This window comes from Balaenoptera physalus (assembly GCF_965194825.1).
Source record: "Balaenoptera physalus genome assembly, contig: SUPER_7_unloc_5, whole genome shotgun sequence".
Classification (NCBI taxonomy): domain Eukaryota; kingdom Metazoa; phylum Chordata; class Mammalia; order Artiodactyla; family Balaenopteridae; genus Balaenoptera; species Balaenoptera physalus.
This window is the reverse complement of record NW_028126530.1, coordinates 401,656-422,269: the sequence shown is the minus strand read 5'-3', so window position 1 is coordinate 422,269 and position 20,614 is coordinate 401,656. Positions and strand designations below refer to the sequence as shown.

Here is a 20,614-nt window from a genome sequence, read left to right as displayed (position 1 = left end):
AGATACAAGTTCTTTATCAAATACGTTACTTACAAGTATTTTCTCCAGTCCATGGCTCCTATTTCGATTTTCTTAACTGTGAATGCTTTTTTCAAAGAGCAGACATTTTTATCATGATGAAGTCCAGTTTATTGATTTTTTCTTTTATGTATTGTGATTTTAGTGTCATATCAAAGAAATATTTGCCTAACCCAAGTTCACAAAGATTTTCTCCTATGTTTTCTTGTAAAAGTTGTATAATTTTAGGTTTTACAATTAGGTCTACAATCCATTTTGAGCTAACTTTTGTATAAAGTGTGCGATATGAATGAAAATTTATTTTTTGTTTACACAAGGATCAAATTGCTCCAGGACTATCTGTTGAACAGACGATCTTTTCTCTACTGAGTTGCCTTTGTAGCACAAAATCAAAACTATTATGTCATGAGTTTTGCCCAAACCCAGTCAAATTCCCATCTTGAAAATCCACCTTAAACCATTGGAGTTCAGACCCCTAATCTTGTAAATATGTTCCCACAACTCCTGCTTCTGATAACTGCTAAGATTCTGCCAAGGTGTGGTGTTCTCACTCGCTGATGGAGGTTTAAAAAACTTAGCGGTGCTTCATGGAGAGATAACCAACTGACAAATTCCAACCCAATCTGATAATTTCTTTATTTTAAATTGAAATAATTATTTAAGAATGTGTTTAGATAGGAGATAGTATACATAATTAGGGTTCATTTTGTCAGGTGTGATTTCACAAGGAATTTTTTTATCATAACTTAAGATTTACTGTTGTGAAAAATATTTGACAGTAGCTTTTGAAAAGCACAATTAGTCAAATTTGCACTTAAAATTATAATTCTTTTATTTTTCAATTAGAACTGTTTATCCTTTAATATTTAATAAGGGCTTCATAGGAGTGCTTCTCACTTTTATTTGTTTATTCATTCAAAAATTACTTTGGGGAAACATTAGTTTGTAACACTGCAACAAGAAACTACAGGAACTATAGGACTAAAAACAGTAACATTTGGTCACAGCAACTCATGGCAAACATAATATAAACTACAGCTTAGAGACCACGATGGTATAGATTAAATCTTTGGGATAGAAATGAGTGATCCAAAATGCATTAGGTTATAAAACATATTCTTATTAGCTTCTTGTATTTATTTCTGTTAGTAATTATAAATATAAGCCATTTATTGAAGTCTCATGATATTTCTAGCCGTGACCATTTTCCAGGAAGTGTTTGTATAAAATACACGTGATTTTATTCTCATATTAAAAATGTGGATACTGAGGGCTTCCCTGGTGACGCAGTGGTTAAGAATCCACTTGCCAATGCAGGGGACACGGGTTCGAGCCCTGGTCTGGGAAGATCTCACATGCTGCGGAGCAGCTAAGCCTGCAAGCTACAACTACTGAAGCCCGCGCCTAGATCCCGTGCTCTGCAACAAGAGAAGCCACCGCAATGAGAAGCCTGCGCACCGCAAGAAAGAGTAGCTCCCGCTTGCCGCAGCTAGAGAAAGCCCACGAGCCCAAGGCAACCAAAAATAAAATAAATAAACATAAATAAATTTTTTTTAAAATGTGGATACTGAGATTTAGAGAGCTCTGGTGAGGAGCAGAGCTCCAACGCCTTCCTTGTCTCCTATCCTGTTGGGCTCTGTACCCTCTCCTTCCCTAGGTCCACAGAGCCTCAAGTCTATTGAAACTGATTTGGTCCTCTCTCCTCAACGTCAACCTGCCTGTTTTCTTTGTTACTTCTTTGCTCTAATACACTACCCAGATCGTGGCTTGGAGGATTTGTATGCGGGGTTATTTACCATACACAATTAGGAAACCCCTCCCCGTGTGTTCTTCGGTCTCTGGCCATGGCGTTGGCAGTAGTCTGGGCTCACTCTCACTTATCACTGAGCCTCTGATTGGAGTCCTGGCGGCCGAGGCACTGTCACTCATGACAGCACAGCCTTTCTCCTTTGATACTTTCATAATCTGAAAATGAAATGCACATCTTTCACTGGTGGATTAGAAATAGAATTTTCTTCTCTACTTTTCGTTTGCAGACTAGGTTTTATAGCCTCAAGTGACTGTGTGAACTTTATCTTGTCTCTGCCAGCAGTCTGCATCAGCAGCATGGGGTGACTTTGGTTGCTAGACCTTTCTCATGCTATCCACCCATCAAATGGCTTCAACCCAGGGTCCCAGGAGTGTGTTGGTTTCCTGAGGAACAAAATCCTATCTTCCAATAGAACGCTTACTTCCAGCTACTCACTGGCACATACAGAGTCATACAGAGTTTGTAAACCTAGCTTTTCTTCTTACTACTTGGAGATTAATCCTATAATGCCCTCATTCTTCCAGAACAATAGTTCTCCACATGAGAATTAAACAACTGCTTCTTTAAGCCACATTGAGCCACATCTGGCAGGAAATGTTGTACTGAAAATTGGAAGATCTAACTGGTGGCTGGATTTGACATCGCTGAGTCTTTTGTAATATTCTCTGCTTCATTTTGCTGAGAAATGAAAGTTTGCATTAGGTGGTCTGGAGTTGTGAAACACAAATGTGGACATATGGAAAAAATTCTCAAAGCTCTTTTTATTTTTCTTGAAGTGACAATATTGCCTTATGTTTAAATCCACTGAGTAGAATAATATTACTTATTTAAAAGCCTACATATTTTCAGCTTTATAATATCAGGCACGCCTATGGAAAGAAGCCTTTCATCAGAGAGGGGAAATAGTGAGTATTTAGAATGACAATTGTAATTTTAGCAGTTTAACTGGGACTTTTTATTTTTTATTATTTGGTTAAAGGGCCAGATAGTAAATATTTAGGCTCTGTGGGCCTGCAACTCCTGAACGCTGCCACTGCAGAGTGAAAGCAGCCTTGGACTGTACTTAATGAATGGGTGTGGCAGTGTTTCAATGAAACATTGTTTAGACAGGAACAAAGCAGATTTGGACCTCATGCCAGTTTGTTGACCCTTACCCTAGAAAAAACTCTGAGTTTCACATTCTTTTTTTATATCCCCATGACCCTCCTTTTTAAAATCATCTGCCATCTATACCGTGCAGTGCAATGTTAGGTTGCCAGATTTATATTTGTTGATTGTAAGTATGTCTCCCAAACTATATATTTATATGAAATTCAAATTTATCTGGGCATGGTGTATTTTACCTGGCAACCCTATCCCAGTGACCTTTTTCCCACATATTCCACCTTAATTTGGAGCTTGATGTCCTTCCCTAGATCAAAATCTTCTTTGGAAAATGTCTGAAGTTCTTAAAGATCAGCTGAGGGGGAATTTAGGGCCACACTGCCTTTCCTACAATTGCCTTTGTTGCATGTTAGGAACAATAATGAAGGAAAAGGAACAAAGTTTTTGTCTCAGGCTAAATACAAACACATCTGTACTTGTGCAAGAGAGGTTTGGTGGAGCCGTAATTTCCTTTCCATTCCCTGAACATCTGCCCTGGTCACAGGTTACCTATTGTTTCTAGGTAAGTGAATCCTGATGGAGTCAACATGGAGGACGATATTCAGAGAAGAGGGGTCTTAAAGGGATATGATACAGAAGAGAACCTACCTAGTACAGAGTAAATGCTTCAGTGCATACATGTTCATTATCATTCCCTAGTCCTTTAACATCCCAATTATTTCAATTCATTCAATATAAAATATTCAAAGAAAAATTCTGCCCATATACTCTGTACTTGCTTAATAAATAAGCCTCATTAAAGTTAAAATTTAGAAGAATGAGACTATACAAGTCACAAGATCAAGGTATTATTTCAGTCATTCTAAATGATGTTGGTATTTGAGTTCAAATTACATTGCACGCTGGCTCTGAAAGGGGCAGAATTATTTTCCAGAAAATGTTGGCAAAGATCTGCTAGGCTGTGAGAAGTTGGTTCTCATGTACTCTGGGCTGTGAGAGAACACTGTCTTTTCCCATAAACACGAGGGAAGGTGAAAGGGCTCTGGGGACTTCTGATGGGGAAGATAATGAAAGGTGCCTTCATACCTCAGCTGTTCAGCACCATGAACCTTCCCAGTAATTGAAACACACAAAAGGGGGGGGGGGTAAGTGAGAGGCCTCCCTCTCATATATTACCTGGCAGGTACAATTACTTAAGCCTTCAAATAAAGGAACGACTTTAGGTTCCTTTTAAACCATTCTTTACAAAAAAATCAACCAAAGCTTTTTGTTTTTTAACTCTAATGTTATAATCATTTCTTTCTTTTGATTTGTGCCTGTGGATTAAAGCATACCCAGCTCAATAAGGTGGGCATTTGTTATTTAATTAATGTAACTAATAAAGTCCACCATGTAGAAAAGGTTACAGCAACAAAAAAAAGAGGTCTTAAAGGTTTACCATAGGAGACCAATTTACGATTCAAAGTGGTTTTAGACTGACAGGCAAAAATAAGATTTCATTTTCCACATGGAAATGAAAAATACAAATGCAAAATTTTAATCTAGTTCAAGCTGAGGAATAACATCATATTGTAATTACAATACAAGGAAAATGAACCTAATCCTATAAATGTGTGTATGGACATGAAGGAAACTAGTTTTCATCAGTTATGTCAATGACATAACAATAGAGCAATGGAAGTGTCTGTGTGTGTGTGTGTGTGTGTGTGTGTGTGTAGGGAGTTGTTATTAACACTTCTCTATGCGAATTATACATGTACATATAAGAATGTATTTCTGTGATAAGACAAGAACATCTAGAAAAGCATTTTAAAAAGTAGTTATCTTTGCAAAAGCTAAAAGTTCCTATAATTAAAAAGCAAGTCATCCAGCTCATGTCACATACTCACAGTATCATCCAGTGGCATTTATATCAAAACTTGCTATTATAAGTTAGATTGTATTTGCTTTTGAATCTACTTGAATTATGCAGCCATTATTTGAGCTAAATTACAAAAATGTTAAATGTTTCTATTATCTAAATCACGATGAAACAGAAAGATATTTCAAAGTTTCTGATACAATTTTTTTTTCTTTTTTAAAGGGGAAGAGGAGGAAATGAGGAGTCTTTTTTTTTTTTAATTGATTGATTGATTGATTGCTATGTTGGGTCTTCGTTTCTGTGCACGGGCTTTCTCTAGTTGCGGCAAGCGGGGGCCACTCTTCATCGCGGTGCGCGGGCCTCTCACTATCGTGGCCTCTCTCGTTGCGGAGCACAGGCTCCAGACGCGCAGGCTCAGTAGTTGTGGCTCACGGGCCTAGTTGCTCGGCAGCATGTGGGATCTTCCCAGACCAGGGCTCGAACCCGTGTCCCCTGCATTAGCAGGCAGATTCTCAACCACTGCGCCACCAGGGAAGCCCTCTGATACAATTTTAAGTGAAAATGGTGAGAAAGTGAAGCTGCCAGATGGCAAATATTTAATTTCTGCTCAGTTTTCTTCCATCACAAATACCCTGTGCTGGGCAGAGACTGAGGTCTAAATGGTCCTCATTCTTCACGCTCCTGGATTCACCCTCTTTGACACATGGCTTTTCAGCTCCTTTTACTGAAGAGGCAGAATCTGTTCTCCCGACGCTTGATCCCGAGTTAGGTTATGAGATTTACTTCGGTCAATGGAATGCCAGCTGATGTGACACACGAAGATCAGAACAGACTTGTATTTTTCTGCTTCTTCTCTTAGTTCTGTGCCACCGCGGTGAGAGGTGCCTGGGTTTGTTTGCTGAGCAATGATACACAAGTCCAGTCATCTCAGATGGGGCCATTCTCCATCAGCGGACAACAGCCTCCCCAAGGCAGGTGCGCAGGAGACCAGAACACCTGCTGAGCCAAGAGTGTGGTCTTGAGACCCCTGAGCTCAGTAAAGTGGTGTCTGCCACTGAGGTTTCTGGTTGATTCACAGCATTATTATGGCAGTAAATAACGGATATTGCTGCTTATGTTTTTTAACTCCCATTTTTCAGTTACATTTCTATTTGGAATAGTGTGGTAAAGTAGATGTCAATGGATTCAATGTTTTTCTAGAGTTTCTGTATTCCTTTTTAAAAACAACTTTGAGATATAATTCACCTACTGTAGAATTCACCTACTTAAAGTGTCCAAATCAATTGTTTTTTTGTATATTCACAGAGTTGTGCATTCATCTCCACAATCTATTTTATCAATTTTATTGATAAAAAAAATTTTGGAAATTTTATCAATTTCCAAAAAAAGAAATCTTTCTTTTTCTAGCCTACAAGTCTCCCATCTCCCACAGCCCCAAGCAAACACTCATCTACTTTCTGTCTCTATAGGTTTGTCCTTTTTGACATTTCATATCAATGGGCTCATATAATATATGGTTCCTTATGACTAACTAATTTCACTCAGAGTATTTTCAAGATTCCTCTACATTGGAATACTTCATTCATCAGTACTTCAGCCTAAAAATATATCACTGGAATTATGGAATAAACTTAATCCTTAAGGGTGTATTTTTTTAATTAACCAGCACTATTACGAGTTCTCAGTCTTGTTTTCAATTTAAAAAGACTTTTAATGATAATCATTGAAATGCTTATGGTTGAATTTAGATTCAATTCTGTGCAATAAAATCAAAATGGTTATAACACAATAAAGGCCGTATATGAGAAGCCCATAGCTGATGTCATACTCTGTGCTTTTCCTCTAAGATCAAGAATAAGAGAAAGATGCCCACTCTCGCCACTTTTATTCAACATAGTATTAGAAGTCCTAGTCAGAGTAATTAGGCAAAAAAAAAAAAAAAGGAAATCAGCAGCACCCAGCTGGAAAGGAAGAAGTAAAATTGTCAATATTTGCAGATGACATGATATTATATATAGAAAACCCTAAAGACTCCACCAAAAAAACACTGTTAGAACTAATAAACAACTTTAGTAATATTGCAGAATACAAAATCAATATACAAAAATTGGTTGCATTTCTATATGCTAGTAATAAAACAATACCACTCACAATTGCATCAAAAGAATAAAATACCTATGAATAAATTTAACCATGGAGGTGAAAGACCTGTACATTGAAAACTATAAGACACTGATGAAAGTAACTGAAGGAGACACAAATAAATGGAAAGATATTCTGTGGCTCAAAGATTAGAAGAGTTAATATTGTTAAACTGTCCATACTACCAGAAGCAATCTACAGATTCAATTCAATCCCTATCAAAATTCCAATGGCATTTTACACAGAAACAGAGCAAAAAAATCCTAAAATGTGTAAGGAACCACAAAACACCCTGAATAACCAAAGCAATCTTAAGAGAGAACAAAGCTGGAAGCATCATGCTTCCTGATTTTAAGTTATATTACAAAACTATGGTATGGTATTGGTATAAAAACAGGCACATTGATGAATGGAGCAGAATAGAGAGCTCAGAAATAAACGCACACATATATGGTCACTTAATTTATCACAAAGGAGCCAAGAATATACAATGGGGAAAGGACAGTCTGTTCAACAAATGGTGTTGGCAAAACTGGACAGCCACATGCAAAAGAATAAAACTAGACTACTACCTTACACCATACAGAAATTAACTCAAAATGGAATAAAGACTTGAATTTAAGACCTGAAATCATGAAACTCCTAGAAGAAAACATATACGGTAAGCTCCTGGACATTGGTCATGGCCATGATTTTTTGGATATGACACCAAAAGCAAAGGCAATAAAAGTAAAAATAAACAAGTGAGACTACATCAAACTAAAAAGCTTCTGTACAGTAAAGGAAACCATCAACAAAATGAAAAGGCAACCAATTGAATGGGAGAAATATTTGCAAATCATGTATCTGATAATGGGCTAATATCTAATATATATAAAGATCTCGCACAACTCAATAGCAAACAAACAATCTAATTAAAAATGGGCAAAGGATCTGAATAGACATTTTTCCAAAGAACACATACAGTTGACCAACAGGTATAGGAAAAGATGTTCAACGTCACTAATCATCAGGGAAATGCAAATCGAAACCACAATGAGATATCACTTCACACCTGTTTGTATGATTATCATCAAAAGGTAAGAAATAACAAGTGTTGGCAAGGATGTGAAGAGAAGGAGACACTTGTGCACTCTTGGTGGGAATGTACATTGGTACAGACAGTATGGAAAATAGCATGGAGTTTCCTCAAAAGATCAAAACTGGGACTACCATATGATCCAGCAATTTCACTTCTGTGTATTTGTACAAAGAAAATGAAAACACTAACTCCAAAAGATATATGCACACCCATGTTTATTACAGAATTATTTACAATAGTTAAGACATGGGAACAACTTCAGTGTTCATTGATGGGTGAATGGATAAAAAAATGTGATACACACACTGGAATACTATTGAGCCATTAAGAAAAAGGAAATTGTGCCATTTGTGACAACATGGAGGGACTTCGAGAGCATTATGCTAAGTGAAATAAGTTAGAGAAAGATAACCTCTGGTCTCACTGATATGAGTAATCTTAAAAAGAAAAAAAAGGAGCTCATAAATACAGAGAACAGATAGTTGGTTGCCAGACTGGGGGGGTGGGGATGGGGGTGGGAAGTAGGTGACATGAGTGAAGGGGGTTCAAAAGGTACAAATTTCCAGTTATAAAATAAATAAGCCACAGGGATGTAATGTATAGCATGGTGAATATAGTTATTAATACTGTATTGCATATTTACAAGTTGCTGCAAGTAAATCTGAAAAGTTCTCATCACAAGAAGAAAGAAAAAAATCTGTGACTGTGTATGGTGATTGATGGTAACCAGATTTACTGTGATGTTCATTTTGCAATACACACAAATGTCAAATCATTGAATTGTACACCTGAAACTAATATAGTGTTCTATGTCCATTATACCTCAATAGAAAAATTCTTAGGTCAAGATCAGATGTTGATTTTAATTTTAAATTAGAAAAGGACTTTTAAGGATGCACTCAACTCTGCCTCCCTCTTCCTACCCCAAAGGAGTAAAGAAAAATTGTGACCTTTTATGCCTTTCATAAAATTAGAAATTTTGTTTAAAGGGTATAATATATCTCAATTTAAAAAGTTTAAAAAAAAAAAGAATTTTTTTTCCTGGACACTCATGTAGTTGATTCTGTGAATTTATCCTTCTTTGTGATATGATAGAAGGAAGTTCTAGAATCTCCCTTTTCTCTCTATGTATGCACCTCAGCTGCTGCCATCAGTGGACATGTGTGCAAGATGATATTGGAGACTGTGGTGCTTGAATTGGGTAGAATGCTGGACAGCTGACTCTGCACTTCATTTTAACGTTAAGCCTCTCTGATTCTACTTGTGCCAGAATGTCAGGAAAAGTGTGTTGTTTATGCACAATCCTGTGAAATGTTTATTAAGCACTTTTGGAAATACCATGCAGTATTGCTTTTATACTTCAAGTTCTTAGTTGTGGTTTGTTCTATCTTAGATACCAGTGTTTGTTAGTCCCCAAAAGTCCTACTGGGTTGAAATGGGCTGAATTGGAAAGAAATATTATAAGCAGATAAGGTAGGGGGTCTATGGAGAAAGAAAACCAGGCATGGCTTTCTGGACATAAGAGAACACCTATTAATTTAGTACAAGCCATTTTGTGATCTAAGCCTGGCCAGAGTGCTTGCCCTTGAACAGGTCTCAGTAATGAAGGATCTTAAGGGAAAACAAGAATGCTGACTGTTATCAGGCAAGAGAAGTAGCACTAGTAACAATGTATCAGTTGTAAAGACTTCCAGTTCTGTTTCCATGGTAAAGATTAGCCTGAAGCACTCAACCACCAGGTCAAACGGAATCTAAGGGATGATGGCGTTGACCTTTTCTGATCCTCCGGATTTCAATCAACTAAAGCCTGGGCTCTGCCTACCTCCCAAGCCCTTTCATGAATATACATGTACCCTTAGCTTAAAACTTCCCCAGTTTTGCTGTTTGGGGAGACACCGCTTTGGGAAAGATCCCTGGTGTTCTACTTACTTGCTGCAAGTAACAAATCCTTCCTTCTCTCACTCTTTGTCTTGGTTGTGTCTTTTGGCTCGACACCCACCAAGAGGCAAACTTAGTTTTTCGGATAACAATATGAGGCTGACTATTCTCTAGCTGAGATTTATGTAATTAGATGCATAATCCTTTGGTTGTTAAAACCAGGGCTTCCAAGGGCTAGTTACAGGGAACATAGCTCATCAGAGATAACCTGCGAAGACACCGTGCAGTGTGTTTTTTATCACACATGTGACAATTCTTCTCCCTGCAGTCTGTCTCTCCATAATTGTTCTTCAGGATTTGTTGCCTGGGGGCTTATGGGAAAAATAACTCCTAATAGAAATACGATTATATTTTATTCACAGTATTCTTTCAGAGGATTTAATGATACATCTGTTCCCATTACAAGAGTAAAGTTAAATGTATTCCCAGATTTAGATAAAACACGCAGAAATAATTTACAGGGAGAAAACTGCTGAATAGAGAAGAAAAATGAATGGAGTCATGTTTTGATCTATGGAGAGCATTGAGAAAGGATTTCATTCGGGTGGGGTGAGTTGATCCTTCCTCTTCTCGGTAGGGAATCCTGAGTGCACAGACTGCTCCCAGGTGAGCAGGATAACAGAAGACTTTGGTCAGGAAATGCCAAGGGTGTAGTTTCACTTAGAATATACTTTCCTAGGCAGCCTGTCTGCACTTACACATATGAGGGTCCACACACTTCTGAACATCGGAAGTTGATTTCTTGTCTTTTATTTGTGACGTGTGCTGATTTCAAGTTCTCTTTTGTGTTTGGTGTGAACTCTGCAGACACATACATATATGCGCGTGCGTGATTTGTGGGGTTTGAATCATCACTTATAGAAATGTGCAAGATTAGATCTACACATTTTCTTCACCTTTGCTTTGTTTTGATTTTTTAAAATTTAATTTAATTTTATATTGGAGTATAGCTGATTTACAATATTGTGTTAGTTTCAGTTGTACAGCAAAGTGATTCAGTTATACATATACATGTGTCCATTCTTTTACAGATTCTTTTCCCATATAGATTATGACAGAATGTTGAGTAGAGTTCCCTGTGCTATACAGTAGGTCCTTGTTGATTATCTGTCATCTTTCTTATATAAAAGAGCAAAGGGCTGTGCAAACAGGTCACAGAATGCAGCGGACTGCCCCTGACCTGCAGGGATTTAGCTTGGAGGCCTTGGCGGTCCCGTTAGGCATCCTTTCTCCTCTGAGCCTGGAGCTCTAGCATCAGCCTACCTGATCCAGCGCCCTGTGGATGAGCATGGTGTTAAGTACTTGACATTTATTTTCTCCTGTAACCCTTGGATCAGTTCTCTGCTGGTAAGACTTCTATTTTCTTGTGAAACAGACAACGAAGCTGAGGATCACAGATGCTGAGCAGCTGCCGGGGGTCTCACGGGTGGGTACCAACTCCCAGGGCAGCTCTGGGACTGGTACGTGGAATGCTCAGCAGTTTCCATCCCTTTGTGGGGGTTTCAGACCTGTAATTTCATAATGGCTCTATGACTGGCTATCATCACCATTCTACACACAAGAAAAGTGAAGCACAAAGCCACGAAGTCTCCAGCGAAAGAAGGCAGCTGGAAAGCGGTAAAACCAGGAGTCGCATCAGCTGTCTGCTAGCAAGTCCCTGCTTTGGGCCTTGCTTTGCCTGGTCTCTTCAAGCCTCCTCACCTGGGGCTGCCCTTGTCTTGGAAGATCATGTAACAGGCCCAGTGCTGTCCAGTGGTCAATGCTGTGCACTGCACAAGGACATCTGCCTGCAAATCTCAATCCCTCGTGGGCTGTTTCATCTCTGACTTGGAAAATCCATCCTGAATGTCTGCTCAAGTAATTTACCAGCATTGTCCTTTTTGGTTTTAATTGACATCAATTACTGAGGCGCCTTCTAACCCATTTTAAATGGATTTCCCATGAACAACTGAATAGAGTTTTCACAGGTGACAACTTTTCTGTTTCAGAGACCTGAGGGCCAGTGAGAAGGGGTTTCAGAGCTCAGCTGACCTGGTCCAAGTCTGGCTTGCTTTGTGACACATCCATTAAACTCTCTGAGGTTAGTCTGTCTATCCATTAAATGGGCAGAGTAACATTTACTTCAAAGGAATGCTGTGACCATTTATTTAGATTACACACACACACAGACTGTCTGTTGTATAGGCTTTAAAAAATATTAGACACTTAATGTAAATCATTAATTTATATTTGCTTTAAAAATTAGAAATACCATATTCAGGTTCTGGGACATGTATTAGGCACTAGGAAAATGTCTGACTAATAAATGAAGGTCACTCTACCGCTTGTGGCTTTTTTCAAGGTTCTAAATGCACCCTCCGAGCAAGCTTTGCTCAGTGTTTCCCAGGACTGCTGATTGATGGGGTGGGTGGGAAGAGTTCCTGATTCCCAGGGGCCCTGAGTAGGAGTGGAGAAAGCTGGAAAGTTGGGATCAGAATCTACATATTTGGGTCAAATTCTACTTGTAAATTCTGTGGCCTTGCCAAGCTATTTACATTTTCTATTCCTGTTTTTGTTTTTTACCCAGGTTGCAGAATAGAAATAATAAAAACAGCTTTTCTGCTTTGTTCTCAGGCATATAATGCCCTACTCAAGGTTAAAGTTACTTTCATATTCTGATCACTTTGGATGGTGCAAGAATGCCTGGACACTGTTCCTAAGTCTCAGCACATTTGTCATGAGTCTGGTCACAGTTTTAGGAGAGTATTGATCCTAGTGATGCCATGCTCATACCTCCTTCATTTACATCTGCTGGCAGCCTCTTTAGGAAGTAGAGGAGGCCATGTGACTTACCTCAAGGTCATGGGTCTTGAAATCCTTCTTCCTCCATGGGCCATCAGGCCTCTATCTGTATACTCTGAAACAATTTATCTATTTATCTGCCTATCTATCTATCCATTTATTTATCTATCCATTTATTTATTTATTTAAGATGCCTTTTATATTCCATCATTTTTCAATATGAACTTTTGGGTAATTGTATTAAAGAATTTGAATGGAAAGGAATACACATACAGTATATAGAAGTTGATTCAAAACTCTTCATTCTTCAATTAAGTGTATTCAGTTTACCTACTTAACATAAGGTCACTTCCCTGATGATATTTGGAGTAAGATTCCTTCTCCCAGGATGCCAGTTTTTAGTTTTATATATCTGCTGACCACAATTCTCAAATCTCCAAGTAGGAATATACATAATAAAATGCTGACATTATAGTAGAAGTCGGGTCGGTGTTTTAATTAATTATTTTTTACTTTGAATATTTTCCAGCTTTATTGAGATGTATTTTGACACATAACACTGTATATATAACCGTATATATTTCGAAATGATTACCATAATAAGGTTCTTTAGGTTTTTATTTTTAAATATGAATCATTAAATGAGTTGAGAAAACAAAAGCAGTCTTTTTTACAACAGTTCTCAGTACATGTAAATATTTTCTTCAAACCGGGTTAGTTACTTGTCCTAACTTCTTTTCAACCAAAAAAAAAGAAACTCACATTTTTCCTAGCATCGGTGTTAATGCTCAAGCATCATCAGCGTGGTGAAGCTCGGTCTCAGACTGAAGTCCACTGACCTGCTCAGCTGTTCAGAGTGGGAAACCAGCCGGTGAAGGAGCTAGGACCGCGGATTCGGATTCGGAGCGAGTGCAGGTTGAAGACCTTCACCGACTTGACTCGCACTTCCTCCCGCCACCGCCAGGAGCGCCCGGGATGCGTGGAGCTCGCAGCGCGGCGGGAGCGGGTGGGGGTGGGGGTGTGGCTGCAGGTTGGGGCTCCCGCCCCGCCGGCTGCGCGGGTTCGCCGAGCCCGGAGGAGGGAGCGCTAGCTACCCCGAGCGGGAGGGAGCTTGCAGACTCCGGCTCAGAGCAGCTGTCTGGACACCTTGGGTTTTGGGGTGGGGAGCCCCGGCGACTGTGAACATGGACTCCGCCGCGGGAGCCTGTCTCATGATGCTCTTTCTTTTGTCTGCCCAGCCCTGGAGTACATTACCAGCAGGGAATACTTGTGAGTACAGCAAATCTTTTAAAACTTATACTGGCAACTGAGAATTCGTGTTTTTTTAAAAAAATAATTGAATTTTACAAATGGAATCACTGGTCTGCTTCTGAAAATGAGGCATTTAAAAAACATCGCAAAGTCCCAACGCTTGGATAGGATGGTTTACAATGGTTTTTCCACTTGTCAAGTCTGTAATACACAAAGCCTGTTTTGACTTGTCTGTGAGGTGAATTTTGTCTGTGTGCTGTTGTTTTGAATATTCATTGAGAAAGCTCAAGTTCTAGTAAAACCTAAAATTAGCATGAGAATATTGAGGCGGAGAGAGACCAGAGAGAGAGAATAGCAGGAGATGAAGACAGAAGAGCATGCCAATATGTCATTTATTTCTTTTTACTATGAATACATTTTGCAGGATTTATGTCAGAAAGGAAATCGTTGTCCGACCTGGCCGGGTCCTGCATTAGCGTAGATGTTTGCAGTTGGCGCCCTGCGGAATCGGGTACCAAGAACTCGGGCGCTGCAGCGGCGGGCAGGCTCCGCAGCAGAGCCCAGGCGGCAAACCTGGTTAGTCCCCAGAATTATGAGAAGGATAGACCCCTCAGAATTAGAAGGCTTTTGCTTAAAGGAAAATCATAACCTGCCATTCAGGTTCATTTGCAAGTGCACATGCTTGTATATTGTGATGTGCTGTGTTTCTCATTTTGTTGGTTCACTGAAGATGTATTAACCTCTCAGTTCTGGACTGGCAATGTGAGTCTGATCTAAAGATGCTAGCCAAATTGATTCAGCCGACCTCAAGGCATTTTAATCTGGAAATCGGAAAAAGTTTTCGAAGTGTTATTCAGATTGAAATCTCCATCACAGGGCTTTTCTTTCCTTGAGGGATTGGAAGAAAGCCCCGTTAGTCCTACATCCACACCCCATCCCCCTCAAGAATTTTTTTTAAATCAGGTTGTAGGGAGTAAGGCAAGCTATTATGCATTTCAAGAAAGTGCTAGTAGGCATGTTAGAAACGACCTTGCTGCTGGGTATCCAGTGTTATCTGGGGGTGGGGTGGACTGGGGAACTCTGCCCTTACCAGGAAGTTTGTGCTAAAGTGAAAAGCATATTGTACAAATAGTTACCCTTCCAGCATTCATCCATATATGCCCCGAGGCTGTGATAAGTTTGTGTTGTCATCATTTAGTATCAGCTCATTTAATGCCATATTATATGAGTCACTCCTGAAAATGAGCCTTAGTCTCCTTTAAGAAAATACTGCTCCGTGTTTCAGACAGAATTTTAATTTAGCTTTGGGCACAATTTCCATGAATTAATTAAAATGGAGGCATTTACATGAAATCCTTAGGTCCTGCAGTAAAGCATTTATCACTTTGCTAAGAAATTTAAAATGTAGTACTAAATGATTTGCTAGTATAAAAGAATTGTAGAATAATTTAACATAGTACACTGAGGTGCAATTAAAAAGTCACCAGAGGTCACTCTTACTTAAAGGAAACATGGCTTCAAAAATCCTTCCCTTATAAGAGAAGCAGAGTGCTGTGCTGCCTTTCTTGTCTCCTTAGTTGTGATTACAGGATATTGCAAGATCAGTTATTTTGATATTTCTTTATTTTCTGTTTGTATTTTATTCCCTGAAATCCACAGAGGTATCATGTTCTTCATACTGAGCATCTTTTTTAAGAGTCACATGCTCTGAGGTGCTCCATGTCTGAATATCCAGGCAGATAGCCTTTTCTGAATTGAATATATCTCTAAGCTCAGTTCGTCTGGGTCTCTGGCTGACTCTTCAAATGTCAATGCTAGTTTTCACTTTTCAGCCTCTGTTTTATTTAGATGTGTTTAGTACTCTGATTAAAAGTTCAGTAAGTTAAAAGTACCTATGTAAATTTGCATGGCTAAGAACATTTTAGATACTATAGAGTCCTTGATCACCGCAAAGATGGCTACTATAGTTGTTCAAGTGTCAAGTATATATTTAAATGTCTTTGCAGACTTAAAGATTCATAGAGGGTACACAAACTGTGTTTGATAATTGCTTGCTAATCTCATTTGACAGTATCCTTTGTAGCAGTAGAAGTAATGGTGAATGAATCTTATTATAGTCTAGATTAGCTAATTTGACCAATTGGATTTTTCCTTAACTCTCGAATATTTGGGAGGTGTTTGTTTGTATGTGTAGATGTATATACAAGCAAGGTATTTCAAACCCATATTTGAAATTTGTTACTACATAAATCAAGGTAGAGGGTTCTTTTAGTCCTGTCCCATCCTTTGAGAAATTCTAAAGAGGAGTTTGCCAGCAGGATGGGATTTAGGCTACCAACAAGAAATCACGAACACCAGCATTTGCTCAAGTCTTTTGATCGCTAACCTTTTATTCCTAAGAAGTGTTTTAAGAACTCAAGTAATCTTTTCAGACAAGACTTTAAGACTAACAAAAATGAAATATTCTTAAGCCCTGATAAAATAATGAGAACTGTATGTAAATTTTTAAAAAGGTAAAGATCTTCTCCCCAAAAGGATACAGTGACATTTTTCCTCTATTTACAACTGGTTCTCAGTAGTAAATTAGTCAGACGGGGCGGGGGGGGGAGGGTCAACCTGGGTGAGGTTCTGGCATAAGACATACTCTCATACAGGACTTGGTTGAAACATTTGACATCTCAGAAATTATCCATGTTTTGACATGAATCTTTATAATTAATGGGAAATTTTAAGTCAGGAGGAGTCTACACAGGGCGAGAGTAATGTTTCTAAATAGCCAAAAACATGGGCTTTTTTTTTTTTCTCTTATTCTCTGTCTTTTTGAAGGTAAAACAAGTTGAATGGACAGCATCCTCTAGGACCTGATATTTAAAAATTGTGCATCTCTACTTGGTCTGCCTTCTAGAACTCTTTGTATTTAGTCAAGATGAAAGTGTTATTCTAATGGAGTTATCCTCTTAAATGGAATGCAAGAGGAAAGTTAGAATATAGATTCCAAGTTAGAGCCCTGTTTTCCAGAAGTTGTTGTGCAGACAGTGGTTGGTTTGCTCACTTCCTACCATGAGCCACAAGTGGAAGAGGGCAGTAGCTCTCTGTTTTAGGATTATCCCTGTGAATCTACTATTTGTTTATGAACTTTCAGATCTTTTGGGGGGGGGGGGGAGGAAGAAGAGATATAATCTGAATAAGAAAATGTCAGTATTTTGATTGCATATTTAGTATTGTAAATCTGTCTCCTGGATCGCATGTCACTTTGAGGAGTAATGTTCACTCTTTCCCGATTAAGGAACAACACAATTGGAAGTTAATTTACAGCTGAATTATTTTCCCCATATAAGTAAAGTGCCAGCTATAGCTAGTAGCTGCTGTCCTCCCTAACTCTGCTCCCCAGTGAAAAGAAAAAGGACTGAAGTCTCTGAAAAGGACTGAAGCCAGTGTTAGACATTTCAGCCGCTGTTGATGGTGATTATTTGACGTAAATGATGATATTTGTAGACCCAGGGGTTCAATTTAGTGAGTGTTACACACTCATCCGCACCTTGTTAAATCTCAGTACTTGTAATTTTCTCTAGAAGTCTTCTTTTGTTTCCTTCCCCTGTCAAAAGTGCCCTTCTTGTTGTGAGAAGAAAAGATGTATTTCTGGCCCACTACAGGTGGGGCACACAACTTGAATCACTGTTCTAGGAGTGGTAATCAGGATTTGTTTTTATCCAACAATGTCTCCTCCCTGTTATGTCCTGCATATGTATGAGAGGTCTCTGCCCTTGGTTGGGGGAGCAGATCAAGCCCATTTTGTTGGCCAGCATGGGAGACAAACATCATGTGCTCTTCATGTAATACCTAGTGCTTGATCTAGGCAAATATATTAGCACCTCAATTTGAAGATTTGTATCAGATTTGAATCCTTTCTTCACTGGAGCAATGGCTCCTTATGTGCTAAAGTGTTACTGTATCATCTTTAATGAAAGTTTATTAATATGATCCTCTAATAGATATTATCACACAATATTATTCTTTTAAAATAAAAATAACATACATCGTATAATAGTGAGACACTTGTATAAATTATCCTAACCCAATAACATGATTAACCTTAAGAATTTGGTATAAAAATACATGAATTGCAGAATGGAGGAACTGAACATAATGCTACAACTGCTAAGAAGTATAAAATCGTGAGAATTGATTTAAGTGAATGTCTAATAGTGTGTTTATCAAATATCTCTTCTCAAGGGTATTGTTTGTCAGAACTCCTGTCATTTCAATGGGCACAGATTCTTTGTAATTATTTGCTAAGTGTCATCAACATATTCTATTGCTATGTGAGCACAATCTCAAGTAATGCCGTGTGTGCTAAGACAATACAGTCCATAAAGAAGTTTTCACCTTGGGTAATATGGACTAAAATCCTGCTGCTGTTTTAATTGGTGCAGGCTTCTTTTTGTCTCAATAGTGTGCTTAGTGGTTTTCTAGAGTGAGTCGAATCCTCCAAGTTAATCAGGATTATCCCTGTGAATCTACTGTTTCTTTATGAATTTTCAGATCTTTGGGGAGGAAGAAGAGATATAATCTGAATAAGAAAATGTCAGTATTTTGGTTGATATTTAGATTGAATTACTTATGTCTACCTATTTCTGAAAGGCATTAGACCATATGTAATATGTTCCTTGGTTTAGGGAGGGAGCCTATCAGAAGATGTGCCCCTGGAGCAGGTGAATGGGGAATCCATTCGTGATTCAGTGAAACATGTTGGGGAAAATGAGCATAGAATATGGAGAGAGGTATTTAGTAAGCACTGGAGCTTGGACTTGTTGGAAAGAGTCTTCAACAAACTGGTAAACGGACCGTTTTTTAAAAAAAATCATATTTGAATAAACTTCCCAGAAATACTGAGGTCAGAATATTTTTGAAAACTTCGGGAAAACAACAACATTTTTTTCTCCAAAAAAACTTACAAAGTCCATGTGACTATCAACACAGAGTGACAGGCAAGGCTAGAGCTGTGAGGGTCCTGAAGCTTATGCAACTGGGGGAGACTCTTTAAGCAAACAAACAAACAAAATGACCCTAAAGACACATTATCAGTGACCCTCCCACGCCTGAAAGCCTGTTCTGGGGAGAAGACTGGAGCTCAAGAATGTCTGCTCCTTTGAGTTGATTTGGAAAAACAACCCCAAATCATTCAAGAGTACTAAATAAAGGACATATTCACTGACAAAAATCTCAATTAACTGAGCAAATTTGAATTTGAATTTTTCCCTTTAAATCAAAATCAGAATTTGAATATAAAAGTATACTTATAAAAGTATAAAAGAGTTCAAACAATTTGGAATGAATAGATCCAGGGTTTACCTGCAATTCTAATTCTAATCCTGAAAAACAAATATGAAATTAACCTCTGGATCTTCTCCCCACTTAACTTTTCAGAGCCTTTAAAGGCTTGGCTTCAACATACAAAGTTCTTCAGAGTAACTTCCAAAGTGTCCCCACTCAATCTGCCTACCTGGGGCCCGTTGCGGTGCTGATTGCTATAGGCTCTGTTGCATCATATTGAATAACTTTTAAAAACGGAATTATTTATGTCTACCTATTTCTGAGAGGCAGGAAACCATATGTAATACGTTCCTTCAAAATATCATACATGTTTTTTCCAGTTTGAGTTCTATGGCATAAGGTTAAAATCTGTGTGCTAATTAAAGTTATACACAACTTGTAAATACTGTAAAAACTAACACAACATTGTAAATCAACTATACTCCAATGTAAAATAAAAAGTTAAAAAAAGAGAGGGTATGATAGAGTGACCTTTTGACATTATGCAGGAACATTGTTTAATAGGCCCACATGATTGTTTAATTACCTAGAAGAATGCACCCATGTCTGACTTGGTCATTTACTATTTGATTGGAGTTTAGAAGCTGAAATTGATGATTTTTTTTTTTTTCAGGTACATATGGTAACTACAAAGGTTTTATTGCCCTGTAGGACATTGATCAGTTTTTTTGTAACCTAGCAATCTCATTCTAATGTTCTTCTATAAATGCCTGTAAATTCCTAGTTTCTCAAAATGCTCTTTTACTGGATTAGTCATTAATGAGTTTATGATTCTTTGGCATGCATTTGTTCTATATTTGTACGTGTTGTGTTTTTAACTTTTTGAAAACAATGCTTTGACATAGAGATTGCACATGTCTGGTAGGTGTACACATAACCTTGTGTGATAATACATGTGCTTAGTTTGAGTGTTGCTTTACAATAAATTTCCTTTCTGGTTCATTAGAAACTTTACTTTTCAATAATAATATAGGGAGTCTGGCTCGCCATAAAAAATAAAAATATTCTCCTTAGTTTCCAGGTAATGGGTATTTTCAGTGTACTGATTTGAAATAGAATTGAAACATAAAGTACTTGAAATTTTGAGTAGTTTAAAGTTAGAAACTATATAATTTTTATTTAAATATATGCCCATTTAATGGACCAGTTTAAAAAAAAACCTCCCTCCAAGGCTGTTAATCACAAATGAAAAAATGATATATTTTATCTAGGCTATGGCTTTTATTAAGTTTTTACTCGGTAGTACATCAGGAAAAGATACTCATGGAGGATGTGCTAGTTATAGCTAACTCAT

The 20,614-nt window shown here is 38.1% G+C and overlaps 1 long non-coding RNA gene across 1 annotated transcript in view; it reads left to right on the top strand.

The window, feature by feature from the left end:
• The first annotated feature begins 5,558 nt into the window (after positions 1-5,558).
• LOC309665301 overlaps positions 5,559-20,614 on the top strand; it is a 58,031-nt gene continuing 42,975 nt past the window's right edge. The window contains exons 1-2 of the long non-coding RNA XR_014266337.1: positions 5,559-5,768; positions 11,943-12,034. This is a non-coding gene — a long non-coding RNA (uncharacterized lncRNA). The remainder of the gene's footprint in view (positions 5,769-11,942; positions 12,035-20,614) is intronic.